Below are 9,278 nucleotides of genomic sequence, written 5' to 3'. Positions count from 1 at the left end.
ATTTATTACAAATATAGTAATATAATTTTACACTGATCTTTCTTTGTGACAAAATAAGCATCTTGTACAAATTTAGAATGTCAAGCTTAAGCATAACCTAACCATGAAAATATTTTGTGTAAGTTATACTACAAAATCCATGTTGATCCTAATGAAAATCTATCGTCAAGGGCATCAGACATTTTCAGAAAATACTGAGCAATTGGTGGGTTCAACACAGAGTTGACGCATGTTGTATGGCGCTCCATGCTAGAGGTGGCAAAACTCAATGCTAAAGTATAAGTCCAAGTATTTGCCTGAATAGTATGCCACTACGACCATATATATTAACGAAACACTTTTCATTTCTAATTTGCTGTGATGGAGTGTATTTATTTCACAAAAACTTTATTTGGCGCTTTAAAGTACACTTTAAAGATGTCAGGTAAAATGACATTTATGACCAAGCAAATGTATCCAGATTTACAACATATTGGTAATTTACTAATGTATAAAACCACGTGATCTACTTAGCTAAGTGAGTGAATAGCTATGGCGTAAAATTGAACCTTAAGAAACTAAAGTAACTGTAGAATAAAACAACACTTTGTGATTGTTTTAGTTTCTCTTTCAGTGTACATGACATCTTATTACACATAATAGCTGCTCTCAGGGGAAAAAACACTCCAAACAAATCTAAGATACCATCCATACATAATCATTCCCATTTATATTTGTCTACTTTCTCTTTAGATTACAGTAGGTCAGTTAGTCTATGCTATTCCATGGCACAACCCCTTAATTATGCATCACCTTTATAATTGTTTTACACTACTACAAGAATAGAGGTATGCTGGCTGTACATTATTAGTGTCTTCTCAAGGCCCCTTATGAGTTTGTCCTACTAGATGGAATATTATTAAAGGATTTCTGATACACATATAACCCTGCAGGCTGCATCTTACAGGAAAACTTTGTGCTCCATAAAGGTTCCTATCAGCTTCATTCACATGATGTTGGGTATTATCAATTGTCTATTCAGCCTCCTAGGCTTCATGGTTGGTTTCACTGGAAAGAATGTGTATCTAAAAAAGTCACAACAAACAAGAATAATTTCTCACGCAGTAAGGTGACCGTTGCACAGGAGGTAGAGCAGTCATCCATCAATCCCACAGTTGTTGGTTGGTCCTAGAGCAAAACACTGAACCCCAACTTAGCTGCTCCCGGTGAGTGTTGGCCAGCTGCATAACACCTCCCCCATTGATGTTTTAGTGTGTGATTGTGAGCACAGATGGGTAAATGAGAAGCATTGGAAAGTGCTTTGAGTACCAATGGGTAGAAAAGCTCTATTTAAGTATATAAGGAAGCATCTTCAATCTGAGCCTGGGTCAGGAGAAGGTGCCAGTCCTGTGGTTCTGTTTCACCTTGCCAGGTTCCATTACCAAAGAAATCCTCTCTATCTGTCCCCAGTGATTCCAGAAAAGTAGCTCTCACATCAAACATCATGAAAGTTCTGTAGAGACTGGTATTGTCATATTTGAGGCCTCAGGTAAGAAACCCCTTGGACGCGCTGCAATTTACTTATCACCCCCAGGTTGGAGTGGATGAAGCCATCATCAACCTGCTGCAGTGGGCTCTCTCTGACCTAGAAAAGTAGGCAGCACTATGAGGATCACGTTCTTTAATTTCTCCAGTGCCTTTAATAAAATCCAGCCTGTCCTACTTAGAGAGAGACTGCTGAAGAAGCAGGTTGACCACTTCATCACCTCATGGATTGCTGACTACTTGACCGACAGACCATAATTAGTGTGGCTGCTGGGATGTTTGACTGAGTGGGTGATTAGTAACATCGGAGCATTACAGGGGACAGTCCTCTCACCAAACCTCTTCACCCTGTACATCTCCGATTTCCAGTAGAACTCGGATTCCTGTCACCTGCAGAAGTTCTCTGACAACTCTGCAGTGGTAGGGTGTATCATTGGTGGTGAGGAGGCAGAGTACAGAGGCTTAGTTGACAGCTTTGTGGACTAGTGTGGATGCAATCACCTTATCTTGAATGTGGCTAAGACCAAGGAGATGGTTGTGGATTTCAGGAGGACTAGGAGCAGAGTCCACAACATTTCCCACAAAAAACCTTAGAGTTCATCTCAACAACAGACTGGACTCGACATGCAACACAGCGGTTGTTTACAGAAAGGGACAGAGTAGACTCTACTTCCTTAGGATGCTCAGGTCCTGTGATGTGTGCAACCAGATGTTGCAGATGTGACACTAATGAACTGATTAAACTGAGTAGGAAAGATGGCTCTGTCCTTGGTACTGTATAAATTCTGGAGTTGATAGTGGAGAGGAGGAGGATGCACAACATGTTAAACATCATTGAGAATAGCTCAAATCCTCTCCACGAGCTGCTGGTCAAACAGTGGAGCAGATTGTTCAGCTCCTCTGTAACAAAGAATCATACAAGGGGTCATTCCTGCCACAAGTCTGTTCCATGACTCTCTGCAGTGTCAAGAGACAGATCCTCTCCACTTCATCACAACATAACTACAGCTACTGTAACAAACAGCCACTGTTACTGCATATGTAGTTTAGTACAAACAGTATACAGCATGCACTAAGACATTTCAATGGACAATACAGAAACATTTCTCTTAATTGGAGCGGCTGTAGCTCAGTTGGTAAGGCACTCGTCCACGGTCAGTAGTTCAATCCCAACTCCCGGCTACATGTCGAATTGTCCTTGGGCAAGACACTGATGACACTGAATCACAAGTTTCCCGGTGGGTCAGGTGAGCATCTTGCATGGCGGCCACGGCCATTGGTGTGTATGGGAATCAACATTGTAAAGCGCTTTTGATAAAAGTGCTATATAAGTAGCAATTTACCATCTCAGGCTTTTAGGACTGTTCTCCTCACTAAACTGTTCAGTGTATTAATAGTATTATTATTTAATTTACTTTATTGATATCTTATTACTTTGTATATACACTGTTTTATTATTTGTAACAATGACATCATAGTTCTGTCAACCTGACACATGGCCATATATTACAGTGCTGACAAAACGTAGTACATTAGACCTCAATATCAATATACCTATCCTTAATTGTGGTTACATTCTACTCCAGAAAGGATCCACAGCACATCTTAAAAAGTCAGTGTTCAGAAGACTGACTATGACTGTCATCTGCAAATTTCAGAATGTTATGATTCTTACACTTGATAAAGTTGTTGGTGTGGAAAATGTTTAAGAGAGATGAAAGAACTTAGCTATTTGGTGAACCAGTTGATAAAGGTCAGGGCTGATTAGTACCGGTTCACTATTAACTATCTGAGTCCTGCAGGTTAAAAAGTCTGAGACCCAGCCAACAGTATAATGTCCAAACCAAACTGGTCACTGGATTTCTTCACCGTCAGGTGGCTTTGTTAAATGCTGATGAGAAATCCAGTAACAACACTCTAATATGGCTCCCATTTCCTTCTAGGTGCTTATAGATGAAACTGAGGGTTACTGAATGTTGGCAACCTGGACCCACTATTGGTTCTGTATGCAAACTGTGGTGGGTCCAAAGGGGCTCAGTGTGGTTTATTAATTGATTTCTGATTAATTTCTCAAATGATTTCGTAGCCAGTGAGGTAAATGCTACAGGCCTGTCATCATTTAATGACTAATGAATAATTTACACCTGGAGCCAAAATCAACTTTACTAAAGAGTCTGCAAGACCTGATATTAATTTAAGATATGGCTTATATTGGAAAAGTCAGATGGGTTATTTTTAAAGGAACAGTTACACAAATTTCATAATTGCTTGAGTTATTGGGCCAGTTCTAAATTAAAAGAGAACCTGTCTGGTGCCACCCTGTTCTGATTTCTTGTCATTTAGTCCAACCAATGCCATGATGCTGTCTCAAGCAGATCCCACATTGTTAGTTTGTGTTTGTGTTCAACCATTATTTTACTGCAGCTTAGGCTTGTGGATTTCACTGTATTATTTTTGTTCTACAGAGAATTTAGCTTCTCACTGACCTTTCTTTGCTTAAATATGACTCTTTTTATAAATTATGGTGTTCTTACCTTAAGATAGCCATGAACTAACCAGATCTGTTAGCTCATCAATGTCTCTGGATATATTGATAAGCCCACCCCATGCTGTACTGTCCAAGCAGCCTTGAAGCATTAGCTATGCTTCTTCTTACAAGATTTTCACTCTTTATTGGTCATCTTCCCCTCTCTAGGCACTTAGAGTAGGCACGGAAAAGGTACACACAGTTGGAACTGGCAGAGCCCAGGAGGGCCAGATCCCACATTGGGACCAGCACGTATATAACACATATTCCATCTTTACAGCCTGCTCCGCAACATAGTCTCTGACAGGGGCACCCAGTTGACAGCCAAGTTCTGCAATGAGTTCAGTAGGTTGTTTACGATAAATGCCAGCCTGTCCTTCCACCCTCAATTCAGCGGATTGACAGAGACTCAACCAGGAGCTAGAAACCAGACTTTGCCTCCTTTGCTTATGTGACCCATCATTATGGGCTAAGTATATGGTCTGCGTCAAGTACGTACACAACTCTTTGCCATCTTCTGCCATGGCATTGACTCCTTTTCAGATATTTAATGGCTATTAACCCCATTTGAAGTTCAAGAGAAGCAAGCTACAGTGAGGGCGACTGTGGCGAAGGAAGGTAGAGCAGTTGTCCACCAATCTCATAGTTGTTGGTTCAATAACATGTTGAAGTGTCCTTGAGCAAGACACTGAACCCCAACTTAGTTGCTCCCGGTGAGTGTTGGCCAGCTTCATAGCAGCTCCTCCATCGGTGTGTGAGTGTGTGTGTGTGTGTGATTGTGATTGTGAGTGTGAATGGGTAAATAAGAAGCAGTGTAAAGCGCTTTGAGTTCCAATAGGTAGAAAAGCGCTATATAAGTGCAGACCATTTACAGTATTTTTCCATCTGGACTAGCTTCAGGTGTCACAGGCCTGTAGGAGAGCTTGGTGTGTTCTATTTCACTCTGTCCAAGGTTACATAAAATCAGCAAACAAACCTTGTGCACCTGCCCCCAGGTACCAAGTCTGACAAAAGGTGTGCCTCTGCTCTTCTGACTGTCCGCTGCAGCTGGAGTGCAAAAAACTGGCACCTTGATTTGTGGGACCGTTCTCCATCTTTAAAGTCATAAACTCCGTGGCAGTTAGGTTGCAGCTGCCAGATCATTCTGAATACATCCTACCTTCGTTGTTTCATGAGTGAAACCAGTCTCCCAGTGTCTGGCAGCTCCGAGAACCAACGTTACCCAATCCCAACTGCAGACCTTCTGCTAACCAAGTCCCATTATTCTCTCTGGGTCCTCACTGCCACTAACTTCACAGTAAGCACAAAATAGTGTATTAATGATTATGAAAAAAATTTAACATTTCAACCAAATTGCATTGCAATCCATCCAACAGCTGTCAAGATATGGGAGGTCGAGAGACAGAATGCCATCTGTTTGCCATGCTGAAAATGTGTCTATAATGTGCACAGTAGAACAGTAGTGCTGTAACCTCTTTAGTAAAGGGGCAATTCAAAGCAGTCATAAGTCTACACAAGTACTCCATATTGAAGCTATGTTAATAAAATAAACCATTAAACATGTTAGAACTGAGGAAAAGCTGCCTCTAAACATATCATAGCAAATGCAGAGAAGAGCTTTTCATTCACTTTAAAAAACTCTTAAGAATCACTGTTTATGTCAAAGCAAACTGAGTGACACTGGAAATTCCTACCCTTTCCTGTGATTGCGTAAAAAAACATATTTAATCCAGACCATTTTACCATCCTAGTAGGAAATAAGTATATAATATATAATCTCTAAAACTCCAGTCAAGCCCTGCTGCCGTTCCCAAAGAATATTTGTACAATAAAGTTATAAAGTCACATACCCACAGTGTGATTGTATGTTGCTTGGATCCCAAGAGTCAATATGATGTAAACATTGATCAGCCCATACAAAACAGGACTAAAGCAGAGCAAACAGAGAAGACGGCGGGCTTTCTTTCCTGTCTGTCTTTGTCTCTGCTTCCTCCATGACTTCAGTAGTGATGTTTCAAAGTGTAAGGCCATTCATTTTCTCACGTGTTTTGGTGCACAATGCCACAATACTGTGCCGGTATTGTTCATATTTTAATCACCTGATGAGGCCTGAACAGACGTTATCATCACCTGAGCTTATATCCTTAATCTAGGGTGGTGTCCATGGGAACAGCGTGTCTGTTGCATCACTATTCAACAGTCTTAGGGTAAACACTTTGGATGCCTTTAATCATCTATCCACAGTGGAGAATATGAGTATGTGTTCTCAAACTCTGAAACTACACCATTTTCTGTTAGCTAATCTGCTTGAGCCTCTTTACAAATTTCAGTGAGCTCGAGTGTTATAATATAAAGAGCAAGACAAAAACGTTTCATACCAAAGTCCCTAAGTGACATGTGTTTCCAAAAATATATAGTTGTTTCATATAGAAAACCTGCTTTGAACTTCCCTTCTTTCGTTCATTTGATTATTTAAGCATTAAAATGACACTATGTTTCCTAAATATAAAATTGTTAGATTGGGTGACCTATTTAAGACACAAATTATTAATGTCACACTTTCTATTGTGTGTTATAATTTTTGCAGGACCCGAAAAGGAGGAGACCGCAAGGGAAGGGGTTATAATAAATTAAAGTTTATTTAAACAAAAGGCAACAACAGAAAATCACTCCGTAAGGAGGATGGGAAAACACATGCAAACACTCACAATATACATTAGGTAAGACAGACAAAGAACTTAAACGGCTGGAGAGAGGGGATCAACTAAACTATTACCACACTGGGAAGACACGGGGACTAAGGAACTACAGAGAACACCACAGAAAACTTAATCAACAAAACTACGCAGGAATAAACGGAAAACCAAACCTCAGACCAAAACTCAAGTAACAGGTGGGCACAAGAGGGCAAAGTCCAAAAGGGGTTATCCACAGGTGTGTAGGGGAACCGGGGAAGCCAAAGTGGTAACTCATAAGGAGAGTTCTCTAGGGAAGACAATCTGGCAGTAAGCAATGGGGAAAGCTGGGTATAAATAAACTGGGGAACAGGTGAAACCAATTAGAACAAAACGAGGAAGGTAAAGATACTAAGCAGACTCAAAGGAAGGGACACAGGAGGATCAACAAAATAAAAGCACAAAACAGGAAATCAATTTAAACAACACTAGACCAAAACCAGGGACTGTGACAATTAAATGTTCTAGATGAATTTTATTGACCAATTGTAGTTTACCCATGTAAAAGAATTACCACACAATAGCTTAATAGTGTAGGCCTACAATGCTTTTGTGTTGCTGGTAGAGGTGAATACACATTGGTAAGTCATTAAAGCTTTTCCTGGAGGTGCGGAGAAGGCCATGATGCTGCCTCACACTCAAGACACATTACTTAATCAATTCAATTCAATTCCAATTCAACTTTATTTATATAGCTCCAATTCACAACAAAGTCATCTCAGGGCCCTTTACAGAATAAAGTCAATATTATAAAGATGTATAGAGAGAACCAACAATTCCCCCTGGAGCAAGCCATAGGCAACAGTGGAGAAGAAAAACTCCCTTTAACGGAAGAAACCTCCAGCAGAACCAGGCTCAGGGTGGACTGCCATCTGCCTTGAACGGTTGGGGTGAGTGGAAAGGGGAGAGAGAAAAGAAAAGAGCAACAAAAAGCAACAACAAAACATAAGGCAGGTTGGTATGATGAGTAGCTGCATGCTGGAAGACACATAGGTGCCGCAGTTCTCCACCAATCTCACAGTTGTTGGTGCAATCCCTGGTTCCTCTGGTCCCATGTCGAAGTTTCCTTGAGCAAGACACTGAACCCCAACTTAGTTGCTCCTGGTGAGTGTTGGCCAGCTGCATAGCAGCTCTCCTATCCCCCATGGAGGTCAGTGTCTTGCTCAAGGACAAACTAAGTTGGGGTTCAGTGTCTTGATCAAGGACACTTCAACATGTGGAGGCGGAGGTGGGGATTGAATCAACAACTGTGAGATTGGTGAAAGACCACTCTACCTTCCTGCGCCACATTCGCCCATACATAAACATATATCCTGTTCCTAAAGATAGATTAATGATATCTAATACGAACGTATCTATTAAGGGTAAAGCTTCCTTGAACAGTCTAATTGCAATAGGGTCTAGCAGACAGGTTGTTGGTTTAGATGAGATAATAAGTTAGCTCAGTAGGATCTGATGGATAGATGGGTAAAAAGCATTCTAAGGGCCCTATTGATGATTTTAGCACTGTTGTATGTGAAGATCTATCTGTAATATTTGGGGAGAGGATCTGGTGAATTTTTTCTCTAATGGCTACAATTTTATTCATAAAGAAAGTCATGAAGTCATTAGTGGGAAGAGTTAAGGGAATAGTAAGCTCAACAGAACTATGGCTCTTAGTCAGCCTGGCTACAGTGCTGAACAGAAACCGGGGGTTGTTCATGTTTTCTTCTATTAATGATGAATAATGTGCTGTTCTGGCATCACAGAGAGCTTTTTTGTACATTTTTAAATTATTTTTAAACTTTGTTTCTAACTTTAAGTTACGTGTTTGCGAACTATACCATGGAGATCGCCTCTTCTGGTTTACTGCCTTCTTTTTCAGAGGGGCAACACTATTGACTATTGTACGTAGTGAGGCTGCAGAATTGTGACAGTGAAAACTGTCAGTGGGTTTATTTACATTTTGGGAAAAACCAATTAAATCTATTAATGGATTGAACGCAGTGCTCATGTAATTACTGTCAGCTTCTACATGAATGTTAAAGTCACCCACTATAATGACTTTGTCTGTACTAAGCATTAAATCAAATAAAAAATCAGAAAATTCAATCAGAAACTCTGAATAAGGGACTGGAGGACGGTACACGATAACAAATAATATTGGTTTTTGAGTTTTTTCAGTTTGGTTGTGAAAGGCTAAGAGTAACGCTCTCAAATGAGTTATAACTACGTTTAGGTCTAGACTTTATTGGTAAAAAAAAATTGCTGCTACTCCCCCACCTCAGCCTGTGCTTCTAGGAACATGATAATTAATATGACTTGGGGGGGTTGAGTCATTTAAACTGACATATTCTTCCTGCTGCAACCAAGTTTCAGTGAGACACAATGAATCGAATTGATGATCTCTTATTAAGTCATTTACTAACAGACATTTAGAAGAGAGAGATCTGATATTTAATAATCCACATTCAATAGTATTGGGGTTTTGTTCTGTAAGGGGAGTAGTCTTA

The sequence above is a fragment of the Channa argus genome, chromosome 21 (genome assembly GCF_033026475.1).
Source record: "Channa argus isolate prfri chromosome 21, Channa argus male v1.0, whole genome shotgun sequence".
Taxonomy (NCBI): domain Eukaryota; kingdom Metazoa; phylum Chordata; class Actinopteri; order Anabantiformes; family Channidae; genus Channa; species Channa argus.
The sequence above is the reverse complement of the archived record's forward strand: the minus strand, read 5'-3'. Positions refer to the sequence as shown.